This window comes from Elaeis guineensis, chromosome 15 (assembly GCF_000442705.2).
Source record: "Elaeis guineensis isolate ETL-2024a chromosome 15, EG11, whole genome shotgun sequence".
NCBI classification, from domain to species: domain Eukaryota; kingdom Viridiplantae; phylum Streptophyta; class Magnoliopsida; order Arecales; family Arecaceae; genus Elaeis; species Elaeis guineensis.
In genome coordinates, this window is record NC_026007.2 from 29,062,578 (window position 1) to 29,084,369 (window position 21,792).

Genomic DNA, 21,792 nt, shown 5'->3' on the forward strand with positions numbered 1-21,792 from the left:
TCCTCCAACCTGGATTATATATCTTCACGAATGGATCATTAACTGGCTTGGAGTAGCTTTGTATAGCTTGAACTTATTTTGGATGAAAGGTGAAAACTATGGAGCCATGGGATATTTACTTACATGATGGGCTGGACTAGTACAGATAGAAAAAATCTCCTGATAATGAGAAGATGATGTGTATTGTGCAGGAGATTGTTGATCTAGAGCTAGGACTTGATCTAACTTCTGGATAAGAAGGTCGACTTTATCTAATTTTTAAGCTATCAAATTCAAGTCAGCCTTAGAACTGGAGTCTGAAGATTTGATCTCATAGATTGCCCACTTTTTAGTGAGGAATCGACCTTTCATAGGAAGATAATGAAGCATTGTTGATCGAGTTTCCACTCAAGATTTCAAACAAGGTATAGGCTTTATCCTTACTCTTGCTCATGAATGCACCTCCACAAGATGCATCCACCATCTATCTATATTGATCTCCTAAATCCTCATAAAAGGCTTGAATAATTTGCCACTTAGATAGATCAATTAGATGTATGTCCTGCAAGCCAATATGGCTGACATATTATAATAAATCTAAGACATAATTTTATACTTAATTCATTGATCTGATCAATAAAGGGCAAGTTTGATTTTTATTCAAGTGTGATGTGTCCTTGAATCATCCATGGAATTAACATTTCGATACATATTCTCAAAGTATTGAGAATCAGAGACATGTATATAATTCTTAAATGCTCCCGATCATAATATTATCATGAGGATGATGATCGATCTGGATAGACCAACGTACAGATTTCTTCCTTCAGAGTAGATAAGTCTTTAGTCTACAGTATAGAGACACTGAGTGATGAGTGTGGGTAGTTGTTAGAGAACAACTAGTATTGAGTATGACCATATGAGAGATCACTTAGATTTTTACTTGATTATCAGTAATTGTCTCGATGCTATAGTTGTGTGAATGATCCTTTGATCTATGATGGTACGATTGCTCGTAGTGAGACTATTAAAATTTGACTGACACATAAATATGGTCTCAATGAGTTCTTGTACTGGATGTTAGCGATAGTTGATCCACTGTAGAAGTAGGATGCGCATCTATATAGAATCTATCGACCTTAATAGAGAGGAGTAGTCTTATGGAATTTGAGAGGCTAAGTTTGTGAGTCTATGGCTATAGTAGTGTGATTGGTGAAAAAAAAAATTAATAAGGATCGTAATTAAACTTGAGCCGATCAAATCTATCATATGACTGATGATAAGGTTTGATAATTTATCTATAACCTGTCATCTAGTCAGAACTCATGATAGAGGGACTGAATCATATGTGAACTACATCTTGAGATTCTTTTTTAGTTTTGTTGGATTGCCAGTACATACTGCTAGATGTCACTGATGGATGGTGAGAGCTCATTAGGGTTGCTCAGGATCGACAATCTTTGATAAGTTAGAGTAAAACTGTTCCAATCCATTGAAAGGAGTTTCAATAATGCTATGATAAAGTTCATTATATATCTCACTACCATATAGAATTAAATCTATGAGGTCACACAATAAAGGGATTAGATCTAAAATCAGTAATTAGACTTATGAAGTCTCAATTGGGTTTAGAAAAATCCTATTAGGTTCAAGATAATCTTACTAGCATATGGTTGAACGTAATTTTCTCTTTGCATTTAAATTTTTTATTTGATAAGATTAATTTAAATTTAATTACATGCTAATAACCTAAATAAATTAAATTTATTGAGCTCTAATTATTCGGTGCCTAGGATTTTGGATGAAATAAATTAAGGGTTCAAACCCTTAATCAATTTTCTTGATAGTTTTGATGGGGCGTCACTTGATTTTATCAAGTTAGGCATGCACACACTAGAAAGGATGTGTGGGCCTGATTGGGGTGTCCTATGGCAGCCATGTGGCGTGTGTATTTGTCAGTGCAAGGGCTTCAAAAGTTGATGCCTAAAGGATCTCCTAAAAGGATCAAATAACTAAGGAATAAAGATTCCTAATGCAAGTAGGACTTGTATTAAGTGGTATTTTGGTTTTGAATAGGATTCAAATCTTATGCCTATTTTAAAGGGCCTTTCCTAAGACTCCTTAGCTTTGAATTTCAGCAACCAATGCCTCTCTTAGAAGCTCCCCATGCCCCCTCTCTCTTCTCACCTTGAAGTCCAACACCCAAGGTGTTGGGCGTCCCACTTCTCCATGCCTAAGAGAAGCTTGGGCGTCCCTTTGCTTGCTGATTTTTTAGTCTTTGATTGCTTCATAATCAAGAGAAGAAAAGTAAGAGAAGAAGAGAAGAAAAGATCAAGAAAAGAATCAAAGAGTTGATCATGATCCAGACTTCATTCAGATTCATAGGCTGATTATTCTTAGAGAAGAAGGATCAACATCAAAGAGGATTGTTCCAGGCTGATCCTGAGTGGATACTCATAGAGGTCGAGCATGTTGAAATTTGAAGTTTGGGGCATGCATTTGTATTTCAAAATTTTACGTTCTAAATACCGTAGTGGCATACAAGATTAAAATATTTTTAATCTGAATTATGCATGCATAAAAATATAAAATTATAAAGATCTAGTTCATGTGCTGAAATTGACATATGCTAAAATTCAGATTGTGATCAAATCACATACCTATTTCACAATCTTTTTCTTCAAATCTGGATCTAAAAGAGAAAAAAAAAAATTTAGCCGCACAAATATCCATCCTTTATGGGTATTCACTCAGGATCAGTCTGAAACAGTCCTTTTTAAGTTGAATTTTTTTCTCTAAGAAAATTCAGCCTGCTGAATCTGAATGAAGCCTGGATCGTGATCAATACTTGATTTTTTTCTTTGATCTTCTTCTTCTCTTCTTCTCTTACTTTTCTCCCTTGTATTATGCTACTACCAGCAGGTGGAAACCAGAACAAGGTGGATGCCCAAGTGCCCTTGGCATGGAGGAGAAGTGGGATGCCCCAAGTGGTGGGACGTGTGGATGTCCAAGGGTAGAGGAGAAGGGAGAGGAAGAGAGGGTGTGGGGGGGTCTCCAGAGGTGGGCATGGGCTGCTGGTTGGATGCTCTAGAAACCTTAGGAGAGGTCTCTTTAAATAGACATGAGGATTGAATCCTATTCAATCTCATAATACAAGTCCTACTTGTATTAAGTTTTCTAATAACTTAAGTTATTCAACTTACATTAGGAATCCTATTAGGCGCTAACTCTTGGAGCCCTTGTACCCATTATTTCACATCCTCTTTTGCACCCAAGGGACACCCCATATGAGATCAAAAGGCTCTCAATCATAGGACATACCTAACTTGATCCAATCAAGGTGGCACCCCATAATAACTATCAAAAAAATTAATAAGAGACTTGCACCCTTAATTTATTTGATCCAAAACTTTAGATACCCAATAATTGAAGTCCAATGAATCTAATTCATTTATATTATTAGCAGGTAATTAAGTTAAATTATCTTATCAAATAAAAAATTCAAACAGAAAGAGGAATTGGATCCAACTACGTGCTAGCAAGGTTTACTTAAACCCAATCGGGTTTCTCTAAACCCAATTGATACTTCATAAGCTCAATTACTAATTTCAAGCCTAATCCCTTATTGTGTGACCCCATAGATTTAATTCTATCTATTAGTGAGATATACAATGATCTCTATCAAAGTATCATTGAAACTCTTTTCAATGGATCGGAATAATTCTACTCTAACTCATCAAGGATTGTCAATCCAGAACAACCCTAGTAAGCTCTCACAATCTATTAGTAACACCTAGCAGTATGTAGGACAACCCAGTAGAACTAAAATGAACCTCTAGGTATAGTTAACATGTGATTCAGTCCCTCTATCGTGAGTCCTGACTTGATGGTAGGTCATGGATAAATCATCAAACCTCAACATCAATCATGTGATAGATTCGATCAGCTCAAGTCTAGTTGTGACTTCTGTAAAAATTTTTTTCCATCAATCACACTACTGTGGCCACAGATTCTCGGACTTAGCCTATCAAATCTCATTGGACTACTCCTTTCTATTAAGATTGATAGATCCCATCTTGATGCACATCCTACTTATTGTGATCCAGGTGGTGTGCCCAAGGCCCAGGGGACCAAGGCTAAGGCCAAGGTCCATCATTCATGAGGGCTTCATGGAGGCTCTAGGGCTAGTTGGGCCCTAGGTTGAAAGGCTGTGGGCCTTTCAAGTTCTTGAGGTCTAGGTTATGTGGGTCTCAAGGGACCAACTCTTTATAGGCTAGGTCTGGGCCCAGGATAGGTGAGATTAGGTTGAGTCATGGGTGTACATGGGCTTGGGTTAACCTAATCTCCCATAGAGTTGGTCAAGGGAGTTTTGGGTTTGGGTCACTTGACCCTGTGTTTATATATACATGCACTGTATAGGTTTGATTAAGCCAAGAAATACGAAAACTCTTTCTCCCAAGTCTCTCTCTCTCTTCTCCCTCTCTCTCCAGTTATTCTCCATGCCCCAGGAGCAAGAAACCCTAGGGTTTCTTGCCGCCAGGTCCCAAAAAGGCAGGAAAAGCAAGGGGAGGCGCTAGGCTCCCCCTTTGTGCCGCCAACCACTTTTCTCTCTCCCTCTCTTGCAGTCACCCAAATATTAGGTCTAGGATCAAAAATCTCTTGAGAAGAGGTTTGTACAAGTTTCTCTCAGATCTGGAGTTGATCTGAGGTCGTTTGAGGCACGGGTGAGATCTCCATCAACAGATCTATAGGAAAGGCTGCAGCAGGACAGATCTACAAGGTCTGGTCTATCTACCTTCTTCCCTATCTAGAATACCCTGATTCAAAATCTATAAATTGAAAAACCTCGATCCAAGGCCTAATCTGGTTGGGTACCAGATCTTGAATTTTTTAGAGGTGATCTTAGAGGTGTTCTTCATCTGGAACGAAAGGCTGACGAAGAAGACAGCAACCAAGCTGATTTTATCAAGGGCCTTCGATCGAGTCCAGAAGTCTCCAAATTTGTTCGTTGCTGGTTCTGCTACACCCAAGGTCCATGGAAGGATCTGGGATCATGCTTCAATAGTTGGTATTAGATCCACGTTGGTGAGGAAGCGGTTCCAAGCATGAGAAGTTGAAGATCCCAAGTGCTAAAAATTTTCAGTAAGGTACAATCAAGGTATATTCTACACTTCTTGATTTTATATTGCCTGTTTGGCTTGGATCTAGTCATGGGCAGCAATATGAAGGTTGATTTCGAGAAGTTTGATGGCAAGAAAATTTTTTTCATGTAGAAAATCCGGGTGGAGGATCTTCTAGTGCAAGCAGATCTGGATCAGGCTTTGGATGAGAAGCCTGAGGGAATGACAAATAGACAGTGGGCATCGTTGGAGAAGAAAGCATGCTCGGTGATCAGAGGATGTTTGGCAGATGCGGCATTGTATTCGATGCTGGAAGAAAAGATCCCGAAGGGCCTTTGGTCAAAGTTGCACACCATATATATGGGGAAGAATATGTGCAACAAGCTAATGTTGAAGAAGAGGTTGTACAGTTTTCGGATGTAGGAGGGATCTGATGTGATTGGCCACATTCAGAGGTTCGACCAGTTGTGCACGGAGTTGATGAATATCGAGGTGAAGCTGGATGAGGAGGACAAGTCCTTATTGCTTTTGTGTTCGCTGCCAGGATCATATGACTCTTTGGTGACTACACTACTCTATAGCAAGGAGACTCTGGAATATGAGGACATGGTCTCGGTGCTGAGGTCTAATGAGCAAATGAAAAAGTTGACTAGAGATCGGGCTCCCCAGGAGGGTTTGGCAGTAGGGGAGAGGACAGGTAAAGGCAGAGGCAGAAGCAAGTCTAGGGGGCGGTCCAAGTCCAGGAAGGGAAAGAAAGAGATGAAATGCTTCAAGTGCAACGAGTTCGGGCACTTCAAGCGAGAATGTCCACTATGAAAGAGCAAGAAGGGAGAAAGAAGTGGCTCAGAATCAGTGAGTGCAGTTGCTGGGTAGCAGGTGGAGGATGATCTACTTGTGGTATCAGATGGTCACAGGCATTACACAGAGGAGTGGACACTAGACTCTGCATGCTCACATCACTACATACCACACAGGTCTTGGTTTGCGACATACACCAAGACAGATGAGGGATCAGTGACTCTAGGCGACAATCATCCTTGCAAGGTGGCTGGGATAGAGACAATCAGGGTGAGGATGTTTGATGGGATTGTGAGGACATTGACAAATGTAAAGCACGTCCCAGAGCTGGAAAAGAATCTGGTGTCACTAGGCTACTTGGAGTGCAGTGGATACAGCTTCAGCAGTAGGGCTAAAAGCGGAGTACTGAACATCTCCAATGGAGCTATGGTAGTGATGAGAGGCAGGAGGTTGGACAATAACCTCTATCGCATGGAGGGATCTGTGGTGATCAGAGAGTCTGATGCGGCAGTTACAGCACAGGACCAGCAGGGGGCTTACAAGATGTGGCACTACCGCCTAGGCCACATGGGTGACAAGGGGCTGAGGGAGTTAAGCAGGAGAGGACTCATCTCTGATCTGGAGGATGGTGCTACAGGAGAGATCTGTGAGCCTTGCCAGATGAGAAAGCAGAGGAGAGTTCAGTTCAACATTAGTACAATCGCAGTGCAGCCCCTCTGGAGTTAGTACACATGGATGTGTGGGGACCAGCCCCAGTTTCAGCTAGGAATGGGGGTAGATACTTCATGATCCTGATTGATGATTTCTCAAGGAAACTCTAGATTTACTTCATGAGAGAGATGTCTGAGGTCTTCACCAAGTTCAAGATCTGGAAAGCTGAGGTGGAGAAGGAGCAGGGGAGGAGCGTGAAGTGTCTGAGGTTAGACAATGGTGGAGAGTACACCAGCAGAGAGTTCCAGTACTACTGTGAGGAGTGTGGGATCAGGAGACACTTCTCAATTAAGGAAACTCCACAGCAGAATGGGGTGGCCGAGAGGATGAACAGAACACTTCTGGAAAAGGCACGATGCATGAGGCTGCAGGCAGGGCTTCCAATGGCGTTCTGGGTTGACACAGTTGATGCAGCAAGTTACTTGATCAATCAGTCACCTCACACCAGGTTGGATGGCAGGCTTCAAGAGGAGGTGTGGTCTGGGAGGACAGTTGGGCTGGGCCATCTATGGGTATTTGGGTGCACGGCCTATGTGCACATTGAAGCTGGTGAGCGGAGCAAGCTAGACGTCAGATCATGCAAGACGGTGTTTCTAGGCTATCCGCGAGGAGTTAAGGGATATAGGCTGTGGGATCCTTTGGAAAAGAAGGTCATCATTAGTCAGAATGTGACTTTTGATGAGGAGTCAGTCCTACAGAGGCGAGCAGGCATGGAGGAGCAGTAGGAGCAGGAGGAGGTCCAGCAGGGCGCTGTTGGACAGCTTACCTCTTTGATTTTACCTCTTGCAGGTACTATGCGAGGACATGACATTCAGGTGGAGAACCTACCTAAGGTGTCTCCACAAGTGGAGAGAAATCAGATGGATGATCGAGGCGGAGAGGTCTAGCAGGAGCGAGCTGGACCAAGGACTGATATCGGTGTTGCCCTACACAAGCCCAAGAGGACCATCAGGCAACCGGACCGATATGGCTTCAAGGAGATGCTGTCATATACCCTGTTGACAGCGAATGGAGACCCATATACATATCAAAAGGCTATTGAGAGTCAGGACAGAGAGTGGTGGGTCCAGGCGATGTCTGAGGAGATGCAGTCTCTCCATCAGAACCAGACGTGGTGATTGGTGCAGTTGCCACAGGGGAAGAGGCCCATTGGCTACAAATGGGTCTATAGTCACAAGGAAGGGCCTTCAGAGTAGAGAGGTATCAGATTCAAGGCGAGGTTAGTGGCCAAGGGATACTCCCAGAAGGAAGGCATCGACTTCAGCGAGGTCTTCTCTCCCGTCGTCAGACATACTTCCATCAGAGTGTTGCCGAGCATTGTAGTAGCTCAGGATTTAGAGCTGGAGCAGATGGATGTCAAGATGGCGTTCCTCCACGGGCATTTGGAGGAGATGATTTACATGGAGCAGCCATCCGATTTCAGGGATCCAGGATCAGAGGGAAAGATTTGTTTGTTGCAGAAGTCGCTGTACGGGCTGAAGCAGTCGCTGAGGCAATGGTACAAGCAGTTCGACTCCTATGTGTGCAGCATTGGACTTTTCAGGTGCGAGTTTGATCCCTGTGTTTATGTTCAGTCTCTTGAGGATGGTTCTAGGGTGTTCCTACTCTTCTATGTGGATGACATGCTTATAGCATGCAAGAGTAGGAAGGTTGTGCAGGATCTGAAGGCATCCTTATCTCGAGAGTTTGAGATGAAGGATTTGGACCTTGCAAGGAAGATCCTAGGTATGGAGATTTTCAGAGACCGAGCCCGGAGGGTGCTGCATCTATCTCAAGGGGGCTACATACAGAAGGTCTTAGAGAGGTTCGGGATGAAGGGAGCAAAGTCGGCGGAGCTGCCACTTACCGATCACTTCAGACTCTCGAAGACCATGGCACCACAGACTGAGGTGGAGGCTCAAGAGATGGAGATGGTTCCTTATGCTTTAGGAGTTGGGAGCTTGATGTATGCGATGGTCTGTTGTAGGCCAGACATCGCTCATGTAGTGAGTTAGGTTAGCAGGTTCATGGCGCAGCCTGGCAGGGAGCACAGGAGAGCTCTGAAGTGGATATTCAGATACCTAGCGGGTTCAGTTAGAGTTGGCATCTGCTACGAACAGCGAGGAGGTGCAGTGGGATACTCTGACATGTCCAGGGAGGCTCAGGGGCTGACTGGTGGTTATGTAGATGCTGACTTCAGTGGAGATGTGGATACCCGGAGGTCTACGACAGGCTTCATCTTTAGCTTGTATGGAGGTCCTATTTCTTGGAGATCGAGTCTGCAGCCTATCACGGCTCTATCCACTATAGAGGCAGAATACATCGGGCTAACAGAAGCAGCTAAGGAGGCAATTTGGTTGAAGGATTTGTTGACAGAGATGGGCCTTACTCAAGAGGCCATTAGAGTGCACTGTGACAGCCAGAGTGCACTTCTATTAGCACAGAACTCAGTCTATCATGCAAGGACAAAGCACATCGACATTCAGTATCATTGGATCAGGGAGCTTGTGGAGGATGGCGAGGTGGAGCTGGTAAAGGTACATACTAAGGAGAACCCAGCTGATGCACTTATGAAGGTACTTCCATGGGACAGCTTTCAGAGATGTGTTGAGCTGATTCGGCTGATGGACAGAGTGGAGTTGGTTGAGGCCTTGGGACACCAAGGTGGAGATTGTTGTGATCCAGGTGGTGTGCCCAAGGCCCAGGGGACCAAGGCTAAGGCCAAGGTCCATCATTCATGAGGGCTTCATGGAGGCTCTAGGGCTAGTTGGGCCCTAGGTTGAAAGGCTGTGAGCCTTTCGGGTTCTTAAGGTCTAGGTTATGTGGGCCTCAAGGGACCAACTCTTTATGGGCCAGGTCTGGGCCTAGGATAGGTGAAATTAGGTCGAGTCATGGGTGTACATGGGCTTGGGTTAACCTAATCTCCCATAGAGTTGGTCAAGGAAGTTTTGGGTTTGGGTCACTTGACCCTGTGTTTATATATACATGCACTGTATAGGTTTGATTAAGCCAAGAAATATGAAAACTCTTTCTCCCAAATCTCTCTCTCTCTTCTCCCTCTCTCTCCAGCTATTCTCCATGCCATAGGAGCAAGAAACTGTAGGGTTTCTTGCCGCCAGGTCCCAAAAAGGCAGGAAAAGCAAGGGGAGGCACTAGGCTCCCCCTTTGTGCCGTCAACTACTTTTCTCTCTCTCTCTTGCAGTCACCCAAATATCAGGTCTAGGACTTGGAATCTCTTGAGAAGAGGTTGGTACAAGTTTCTCTCAGATCTGGAGTTGATCTGAGGTCGTTTGAGGCACGGGTGAGATCTCCATCAACAGATCTGCAGGAAAGACTGCAGCAGGACAGATCTGCAAGGTCTAGTTCTATCTACCTTCTTTCCTATCTAGAATACTCTGATTTGAGATCTACAAATTTGAAGACCTCGGTCCAGGCCTGATCTGGTTGGGCACCAGATCTTGGATTTTTTAGAGGTGATCTTAGAGGCATTCTTCATCTGGAACGAAAGGCTGATGAAGAAGAAAGCAACCAGGCTGATTTCGTCAAGGGCCTTCGATCGAGTCCAGAAGTCTCCAGATTTGTTCGTTGCTGGTTCTGCTGCACCCAAGGTCCATGGGAGGAGCCGGGATCATGCTCCAACACTACTCCTATAGTGGACCAACTGTCACCAATATCTACTACAAGGGCTTATTAAGACCCATGTTTATGTGTCAATCAAACTCCAACAGCCTCACTGTGAGCTGCAGTGCCATCTCAGAATAAGAGAGTAGTCACACAACTATAACATCGAGATGATCACTGACAATCGAGTAAAAATTCAAGTGATCTCTCATGTGGTCATGCTCAGTACTAGTTGTTCTCTAACAACTACTCACACTTATCGTCCAGTGTCTCTACACTGTAGATTAGAGACCCATCTATCTTAAAGGAAGCGATCTATGCGTCAGTCTATCCAGATCGATCATCATCCTCATGATGATCCTATGACTGGGAGTATTTAGGAATTAAATATATGTCTCTAATTTTCAACTCTTTGAGAATATGTATCGAAAGTTAATTTTATGGACGATTTAAGAACACATCACACTTGAATAAAAAATAAACTTATCATTTTATTGATCATATCAATGTATTAAGTATAAAATTATCCTAGATTTATTACAATGTGTCAGCTATATTGACTTCTAGGACATACATCTAACAATCTCCCACTTAGACTAAAGTCAATTGGCCATAAATCTAAGTCCCATCTTCTCAAGCTGGACTTCTATTTTCGATTGGCTCAACTGCTTTGTCAGTGGATCTGTCACATTATCCATAGAGTCTACACTTTGCACCTCGACATATTTTTTTTCGAAGCAGTCATATATACTACTACTATATGTGCTTGGACTTTTGGTGAGACCTTGGCTTTTTAGCAAGGACTTTAGTGCCATTGTCTTTGCAGTACTGTGTCATGGCATGACATCCAGTTCTAAAACTAACATTAGAATCAGAATTCATCCTATACATCTATAACATATTCATATTAGGAATAGTATCCCAAAGCCAATCGTCAGCCTGTTGACGGTTGTGCTCATTTTTGTACATGTACATGAATTATGAATTAATAAAAATTATTTTGGTATTTTTTATCACAAAATGTTTCATCTTCTAATGAACTCCTATGTTGTGGTGAAGTCCTTAGGACTATTTAGACTCGACAAAGGAAAAATTATCGTTTAGTCCTTAAATCTGTTCGCGACCAAATGATACGTTGTTACCAAGGATGACAACGTTTATCAAGCATAGGTCATTGTGTGCCATATAGGTTGGTTGTCCTCTTAACCAATGAGTGTGGAGACACTGGTATGGCATACAGGTGAGATATAAGGGTACATCTGCACTGAACGTGACCAACTCTGGAGCTATTTCTGCTGTCAAGATTTACTCCAATGGAATATGGGTATAAATATCCCTCCGACCTGAGACCGTCACAGTGACTTGCAAGCAACTCACTGCACTTAGGCATTGGACTACCTGAATTTTTAATTCAGTAATGAAAAGTTGCTGGGTGTAGTAAGTACTTGACTTGTCGGTGCGTGTGTCAAGATGGGATTGACCACTCCAGTTTAGGAGCTGTGTACAGTCATATTTCAATTTAGCAAAACCTTGGCCAAAGTAGTCCTAGTGAGGAGTCACAGGACTGTTTGAGTTGAGCACGATTCGGATGATCTGATCAGGGTTGACAGTTTAACCCTGAGTCATCCTAAACACAGGGGTCAAAAGGATGAATTATACAGTAACCATATTCATGTAGGTTCTGAGTGTTCCGATTGTGACTTTTCGATCTATCCGGATGTCGGGTACCATTGCTAGATGGTCACTTCGATTAGTACTGGAATTGGTTCCTGTGCTACCAGCTTAGGTTCGAACCTGTGGGGTCACACACATTAGAGGTTCCTATTTGATCTGATGGCTGATGTAGAATCCTACATATTTGGGACTCAGTGATCGAGAATCAGGATTCTCTGATCATGAGTTCCACACATTATGGGTACCAGGGTCAAGAGTCTCACTGGTTGGGACTTTTCGATCAGGGTTACATATCGATGAATTCTGATGCCCGATTGCCCATCGGATTTGGACTCAGTATTTATGAGAGGTTTAATTAGTGATTTGATCGCTAATTAACTCAATTTGAGTGAGTAATTATTTTTGGATCAAGTCCAATTGAATTGGATTCAGTTGGGTTTGACCCGATTAGGTTAAGAGTTGACCTAATCGTCAAGATGGTTTGATCCCTGATTTGATCAGGGGTTGGGCTTAGTCAATTCCTGATTTGATTAGGATTTTATTGAGCCTAATTAAGTCTAATTAAGTTAGATTTAAATTAGTCTAATTGGACCTAACTTATTTGGTTCAATTAGGTTGGTTTAAATAATTAAACCACCTTGACCCAATCTCCATGCGCCACCTCACTTCCATTGCACCCATTTGAATTCATGAGAAGGAACTTCTCATGAATTATTTTCTCACGTCAAGCCCTCTCCATGCCCCACTTTAATGTGCCATATGAATGGATAAGGATGATTGGTTGGCCATTCAAATTCAAAATAAAGTTTGAATTTGAATGGGCAATCAATCTTTGCACCTTATCCTTTTTTTTACGCTCCATTTATTACATGAGAAAAGGTTTCTCATGAAATCACTCCATGCATAATTTAAGCCACGCCTCATGTCTTTAGTGGATAAGGGATGAGTTGGTGTCCATTTGAATTCAAAATTTGATTTGAATTCAAATGTGCAATTACTCATCTTTATCCTTTCTTTTGGATAAGACGTTTGACGTTGTTATAAAAGGAGGAGAAGAGTGGGGCATGCAAGAAGAAGATTTTTGGAGAAAAATTCTGGGGTGTGAGAAGTCTTGTGCGTGAGAAGGAAGTCCATATCCTTCCAAGAGAAAAAGAAAGAAAAAAAAGAAAAGTGGGTGCAAGGTTTCCGATGAGTTCCCTAGAATTTTAGCCTGGGGTTCGAGAAGTGAGAAAGTGAGCTATGAGTGTCGTGAGTTCACAAAATCTTAGGAAGATCTTGAACATCCTCTCAAGCATGTCTGTTGATGATCTGGAGTATCCGAAGAATCGACAGACATCGATCGAAGGAGTTCGATCAGCATCGGCCGTCAAAAGGGCTCTACAATGGCTAGCACTCGTGAGGAGTCGATCAGACTGGGAGCTTTGTGTGGATGATCCGCAGAGGCCAGACACGCTGTGTGGCTACATCATGACAATCAGACTCTCTCGATAGTGATCAGATTACATTGATCTACTACCCGCACAAAGGATTGTGTTCTGAACACATTACAGTAAAGTATTTACTGTTAGAATTTGAATTTTAAATTTAAATGCTTGAATGCTATATATCATATTTAGATCCTAGTATAGGATAAATTTATATTAATTAATTAATTAAATTAATTAATATTTTTCACTGTAAAATCATAAATTTGAAAAAGTTTTAAAATTATCATTTTACCCCTACACTGAATTTTCCCACAATTGGTATCAGAATGGGTTCTTAGATATGATATATATATTTGCATGCATAGATTAAGTTGTAATCTAAAAGTTTAAATTTAAAATTTGAAATTTAAAATTTGAATTTTGAAAGTTGTTCAAAATTCAAAATTCAAAATTCAAAAATTTGAAATTAAAAATTTAAATTTTGAATTTTAAAATTTATAATTTGAAATTTAAAATTCAAAATTTTGAAATTCAAATTTTGAAATTTGAAATTTGGGTAAAATTTCAAATTTGAAATTCAAAATTTGAAATTCAAAAATTTGAAATTTGAAATTTGAAATTTATTTGAAATTTGAAATTCAAAATTTAAAATTTGAAATTTAAAATTTGAAATTCAAAATTTAAAATTTGAAATTTAAATTTTGAAATTGATATATTTAGATATACTTGATCCAAGTAGCAAGTAATCGAATTGGGTTGGTTGCCATGGCCGTCCGTTCATAGGAGAAAAGTAGGGTTTAAAGGCCCTCTCCTCCCATTCGATGGGGTCTTCTATGGTGGTAGGGGTGCCGCTGCAATTATATCCCATGCAGATGAAGCAGCAAAAGAAATTAATTGTAAAGGTTCAATTGTAAAATTTATCATGAATGTGTTAGATTAGATCTAAAGGAATATTCATGATTTATTTTGATTGAGTTATTTTTTGTTATGTAATTAGCAATAGGATTGCTATTTATGAAATGTGCTGATCTATTTGTGAAATGAGTCAACATATTTGGTGAACAAAAAATAAAACCTTTCAAATTTGAAAATTATTTTCGAAATACCAAACCCTAACCCATCAACCCAAATACTTAATTAAAAGAATTAAGTGTTGTCTAGTAGGTCTAGAATTATGAATTAAGACCTAAGACAATTGCATAAACTTGTGGGTCAATGGGTTAGATGGATTAGATCCATAATTGGGTTAGACCTAAGGTTAGTTTAAAGAAATAGACTAAATTAGAGTAATTGGTCAAATCTAATCAAAAGTTGAATTAGATTAGGTCAAGGATACTCTAGACTAAACTCCAATAGTTGTAGTTGAATGGGTCCATGACTTTAACTAGACCAAGATGGACTTAATTCATGGCTACACGGTGGAACCCTATTTACTAAGTTGATCAAATTAAAACTAATGAACCGATTGGTGTCTAAGGTAAGTTTGGCAGTTTGACCAGTAGTTTTTAAGCGGGAGCTACTTGCAGTGATTCGATCTCTGATGAGTTAATGGCTGATCCCCACCACTGATCTCACTTACCTGGCCAACCTGATGAATTAGATTTTGATTAGATCACTTGGTGATTAGGACTCACCCATGTCATTAGGTAAATCGGTTTGATTGATTTAGGTGCTCCTAATGCCAGGTTTAATTAAATCCTTTTTTAATCTGACTTGGTGAAGTCAGTGGGAGGATTGAAATTGGCTGGATTTTTTCTTCTCATCTATCTTTTAATAAAATCCTCAAAAAATATTAGGTCCCTAAAAATAATTAAGTTATATTGATAACTAAGTCATAGCCTCCCATTAAGTGAGTGATAATGAGTCCATTAGTTTAATAATCATTAAAGGCCCAAAGGCCTGGTGCTTATTGACTAATGAAATTATCATTCATAATATGATAATTTGGTTTGAGTCTTTCTGATGGTGGTCAGGTTGGCCGGCCAAAGTCGGGCCTGATCATTTATTGGTCTGATTCACCAAGTCAAATCATGTTAATGGTTGGACCTAACCAGATCTTTTCAGTGGAGTCCAAAGCCTACTGATTAGGTTCTGGGGCAAAATCAATTACTAGAAGTTGTTTAGAGAAACAACTGGTTATGAACCTACCCATAGATGCACATGGGTTGACCAACCAAAGTTGGGCTCGTGTGTAGTCTGTGTGGATTCTAGTACCCACTAAGGAATTAAAGTAATTCCTCAAATTGGAGGTTGAGGCTACCAGTTCGTAAAAATACTGGGAGAAACTTTAGACTAAAGTCTAAGTCTTTAGTATTTATAATTTATGGACTAATAGAGGTCTGGTTTTTCTTTATGCAGCTATGGCCACTACCCTGTCCCTTCGATCATTATTAGATAATGATAAGCTCATGGGACCTAATTTCGATAGCTGGTATCGAAAATTAAAAATCATCCTTGAGCATGAACAGATTCTTTATGTAGTAACGGATTCTGCACCTGAGGAGCCAGCCCCGAACGCTCGAGGGACGGTCTGAGATACTTACCAGAAGTGGCTCAATGACCGCACCACCGTTCGGTGCATTATGCTGGTGGCAATGAATGATGAGTTCAGCCACAGGTTCAAGAATGCCCAGCCATAGGAGATGCTTCAAATGTTGAACGACTCCTTTGGCACACCTGACGATGTTGAAAGGCACAAAACTAGTTGTGCCATTTTCAATGCTCGGATGAGGGATGGAGCCTCAGTCACTGATCATGTACTGTACATGAACGAATTGATTGAGTGCCTAAGTAAACTGGGCTTTCCCCTGTACGAGCAGCTCGGTAAGGATGCGATCCTTAATTCTCTGCCCAAGTCCTACCTTCCCTTCCTTACTCATTTTTGAATGACAAAGCTTGCAGTGAACTACCACGGCTTGTTGGGATTGCTGCAAAACTTTGAGAAGGACCACCAGCTCCATAAGGAGTCGGTAAATATTGTGGGAGGGTCTTCTTCTGATCATCGACCCTTTAAGAAAGGGAAGAAGAACAAGAAGAAGAATAATAAGAAGGTGCAACCGCATGCTGGGATGTCTGCATAAAGTCAGACCAAGAAATGCAAGCCCGACCAGAGCCAGGCGAAGTGCTTCTTTTGCAAGAAGCAGGGGCACTGGAAGAGGAACTGTCCTCTATACATTGCCTCCCTAGACCCGAACAAGCTGAAGAAGAAGCAAGGTACTTATATGATAATACCTTGCAACTTTTCCATTTGTGATACTACTGCCTGGGTATTGGATACCGGAAGCCCTTATCATATTTGTAATTTGATGCAGGGTCTGCAGGTCAGTAGGAGATTTGATGAAGGCGATAGATTCCTGAACGTTGGAGATGGAAGCAAAGCTCCAGTTCTAGCATTAGGAATCATGAACCTTGTAATTAATTCTCGAAATATAATTCTCAGTGAATGTCACTATTGTCCAAGCTTTTTATTAAATATTATTTCTGTAGGCCTTTTGGCCATGAACGGTTATCAATTTTTAATAAAAGAAAATGTTTGCAATATCATTTTGAATGGTGTTACAATATTTGTTAGACAACTTAATAATGGAATTTACTTTCTATCACCGCCTGTTAATGTGGTTCAAACCTCTGGTAAACATCCTAGAATAGATAATGTGTCAGAAGTCTACCTTTGGCACTGTAGGCTAGGTCATATCAATAAGAACAGGATAAACAGGTTGGCTCAAGAAGGAATTCTTGAAGTAGGTGATTGTGAATCACTTCCAACCTGTGAGTCCTGTCTTCTTGGTAAAATGACCAAATCACCTTTTACTGAAAAAGGTGAGCGAGCCAGTGAACTCTTGGGTCTGGTACACTCTGATGTATGTGGACCCATGAGCTCAAGTGCAAAAGATGGATATTTCTACTTCATAACCTTCACAGATGACCTATCGAGGTATGGGTATGTCTATTTAATGAAGCATAAGTCGGAGTCGTTTGAAATGTTCAAACTATTCCGAAATGAGGTAGAAAAACAAACGGAAAAGTGTATTAAAATTCTTCGATCTGATCGAGGAGGTGAATATCTTTCCAATGATTTTCTGACATATCTTGAGGAGAATGGGATTCTCTCTTATTGGACACCTCCTGGAACACCACAACATAATGGTGTATCTGAAAGGAGGAATCATACCTTATTGGACATGATTCAATCCATGATGGGGTTTGCTGGTCTGCCGATCTCCCTTTGGGGATATGCGCTCGAATCGGATTGTTACCTTCTAAATAGAGTTTCGAGTAAGTCTGTAACCAAAACGCCATATGAGATATGGATAGGACGTAAGCCAGTACTCTCGCACCTTAGGGTTTGGGGGTGTCCGACTTATGTTAAACGTTTAGTTACGGACAAGCTTGGACCTAGGTCTGACAAGTGTAATTTTATAGGGTACCCAAAAGAGACCAAAGGGTACTACTTCTACCTAGCTGATGAGCAAAAAGTGTTTGTCAGCCTTAAGGCAATCTTTTTGGAAAAGGAGTTCCTTGGTGAAGGGACCGTTGCCTCTAAGATCGAACTTGACAAAGTTCGACAGGTGGAAAAACCGACATAAGTTGTTGAACCTGAACCAGATTTGATTAGATCAGATCCGGAGCCCATTGTTCAAGCACCCTTAAGGCGATCTGGTAGAGTACCATGTCAACCAGACAGATACTATGGTTTCTTGGTCCGAGATGGTGATCCTATCGAACTGGATGAAAACGATGAGGATCCAATCACCTACATGGATGCAATACAGAGACCCGACTCTGAGAAATGGCTAAAATTCATGAAATCCGAAATGGAGTCCATGAAGGTCAACGATGTGTGGACATTGGTTGACCAACTCGAAGGAGTAAAACCCATAGGGTGTAAGTGGGTCTTCAAGAGGAAGAGGGGCACAGACGGAAAGGTGGAAACCTATAAAGCTCATCTGGTTACCAAGGGATATCATCAACGTTATGGTATAGACTATGACGAGATATTTTCTCCTGTGGTAATGCTCAAATCCATTCGGATTATGCTTGCATTAGCTGCTCATCTGGACTATGAAATCTGACAGATGGATGTGAAGACAGCTTTCCTAAATGGGGAGCTGGATGAAGAGGTGTATATAATACAACTTGAAGGATTCACATCCACAGATGAGTCTAAGGTGTGCAGGCTACATAGCTCCATTTATGGACTTAAGCAGGTATCACGGAGTTGGAACATACGTTTTGATATGATGATCAAGACGTATGGCTTCGTTAAGAATGGAGAAGAGCCATGCATTTATAAGTGGGCTAATGGTCCAGTAGTAGTATTTCTTGTATTGTATGTGGATGACATTCTCTTAATTGGAAATGATGTCCCTGCATTACAGGGAATAAAGATTTAGCTGTCGTCACAGTTCTCCATGAAGGATCTGAGAGAAGCTTCCTACATCCTAGGGATGAGGATCTATAGGGATAGATCTAAAAGGTTGCTTGGTTTATCTCAGTCCACGTACATTGATACTATGCTGAAGAGGTTCAGCATGGAGAATTTCAAGAAAGGCTATCTTTCGATAGGCCATGAAATTTCTCTCTCGAAGAGGGATTATCCGACAACACCTCAAGAGAGAGAGAGTATGGGTAGGATTTCATATGCTTCGGCAGTGGGATCTATCATGTACGCCATGACATGTACAAGACCAGATGTGGCATACTCATAGGGGTAGTGAGTAGATACCAATCTGATCCAGGGGAGAATCACTGGAAGGTTGTTCAAACCATCCTGAAGTATTTAAGAAATACTAAGGACCAGTGGCTTGTTTATGGTGAATCGAACTTGAGACTTATAAGGTTTACAGACTCTAGTTTCCAGTCTGATCATGGTGACAGCAAAAGTGTGTCGGGATTTATTTTTACCCTTAATGGTGGGGCTATCTGCTGGAAAAGTTCCAAGCAGCACACAGTGGCTGATTCAGTTTGCGAGGTGGAGTTGTCGCCGCATCAGATGCTGCCAAAGAAGCGGTGTGGCTGAGAAAGTTCATCACCGAGCTCGGAGTAGCACCCTCCCTTGTTGGTCCAGTTCTGCTTTACTGTGATAGCTCTGGAGCTATTACTCAGGCGAAGGAACCAAAGGCACACCAGCGGACGAAGCATATTCTGCGTCGCTACCATCTCATCCAAAAAATTATGGATCGAGATGATGTCGATCTTCAGAAGATCGACAGAAAGGAGAACCTGGCCGATCCATTCACTAAAACCATTGCGATGAAGGAGTTCGACGACTATAAGTCGAAGATGGGTATTAGATACTGCACCGATTGGCTTTAGGCCAAGTGGGAGATTGTTGGGAATAGTATCCCAAAGCCAATCATCAGCCTGTTGACAGTTGTGCTCATTTTTGTACATGTATAAAAATTATGAATTAATAAAAATTATTTTGATATTTTTCATCACAAAATATTTCATCTTCTAATGAACTCCTATGTTGTGGTGAAGTCCTTAGGACTATTTAGACTCGACAAAGGAGGATTTATCGTTTAGTCCTTAAATCTGTTCGCGATCAAATGATACGTTGTTACCAAGGATGACAACATTTATCAAGCATAGGTCATTGTGTGCCATATAGGTTGGTTATCCTCTTAACCAATGAGTGTGGAGACACTGATATGCCATACAGGTGAGATGTAAGGGTACATCTGCACTGAACGTGACCAACTCCAGAGCTATTTCTGCTGTCAAGATTTACTCCGATGGAATATGGGTATAAATATCCCTCTGACCTAAGACCGCCACGGTGACTTGCAAGCAACTCACTGTACTTAGGCACTGGACTACCTGAATTTTTAATTCAGTGACGGAAGGTTGCTGGGTGTAGTCAAGTACTTGACTTGTCGGTGCGTGTATCAAGATGGGATTGAGCACTCCAGTTTAGGAGCTGTGTACAGTCGTATTTCAATTTAGCAAAACCTTGGCCAAGGTAGTCCTAGTGAGGAGTCACAGGACTGTTTGAGTTGAGCACGATTTGGATGATCTGATCAGGGTTGACAGTTTAACCCTGAGTCATCCTAAACACAGGGGTCAAAAGGATGAATTATACAGTAACCATATTCATGTAGGTTCTGAGTGTTACAATTGTGACTTTTCGACCTATCCGGATGTTGGGTACCATTGCTAGTTAGTCACTTCGATTAGTACAGGAATTGGTTCCTGTGCTACCGGTTTAGGTTCGAACCTGCGGGGTCACACACATTAGAGGTTCCTATCTGATCTGATGGCTAATGTAGAATCCTACATATTTGGAACTCAGTGATCAAGAATCAGGATTCTCTGATCATGAGTTCCACACATTATGGGTATCGGGGTCAAGAGTCCCACTGGTTGGAACTTTTCGATCTGGGTTACATATCGATGAATTCTGATGCCCGATTGCCCATCGAATTTAGACATAATATTTATGAGAGGTTTAATTAGTGATTTGATCACTAATTAACTCAATTTGATTGTGTAATTATTTTTGGATCAAGTCCAATTGAATTAAATTCAGTTGGGTTTGACCCGATTAGGTTAAGAGTTAACCTAATCGTCAAGATGGTTTGATCCCTGATTTGATCAGGGGTTGGGCTTAGTCAATTCCTGATTTGATTAGGATTTTATTGAGCCTAATTAAGCCTAATTAAGTTAGATTTAAATTAGTCTAATTGGACCTAACTTATTTGGTTCAATTAGGTTGGTTTAAATAATTAAACCACCTTGACCCAATCTCCATGCGCCACCTCACTTCCATTACACCCATTTGAATTCATGAGAAGGAACTTCTCATGAATTATTTTCTCACGTCAAGCCCTCTCCATGCCCCACTTTAATGTGCCATATGAATGGATAAGGATGATTGGTTGGCCATTCAAATTCAAAATAAAGTTTGAATTTGAATGGGCAATCAATCTTTGCACCTTATCCCTTTTTTTACGCTTCATTTATTACATGAGAAAAGGTTTCTCATGAAATCACTCCATTCACAATTTAAGCCACACCTCACACCTTTAGTGGATAAGGGATGAGTTGGTGTCCATTTGAATTCAAAATTTGATTTGAATTCAAATGTGCAATTACTCATCTTTATCCCTTCTTTTGGATAAGACGTTTGACGTTGTTATAAAAGGAGGAGAAGAGTGGGGCGTGCAAGAAAAAGATTTTTGGAGAAAAATTCTGGGGTGTGAGAAGTCTTGTGCATGAGAAGGAAGTCCATATCCTTCCAAGAGAAAAAGAAAGAAAAGAAAGAAAAATGGGTGCAAGGTTTCTGGTGAGTTCCCTAGAATTTTAGCCTGAGGTTCGGGAAGTGAGAAAGTGAGCTACGAGTGTCGTGAGCCCACAAAATCTTAGGAAGATCTTCAACATCCTCTCAAGCATGTCTGTTGACAATCCAGAGCATCCGAAGAATCGATAGACATCGATCGAAGGAGTTCGATCAGCATCGATCGTCAAAAGGGCTCTACAAT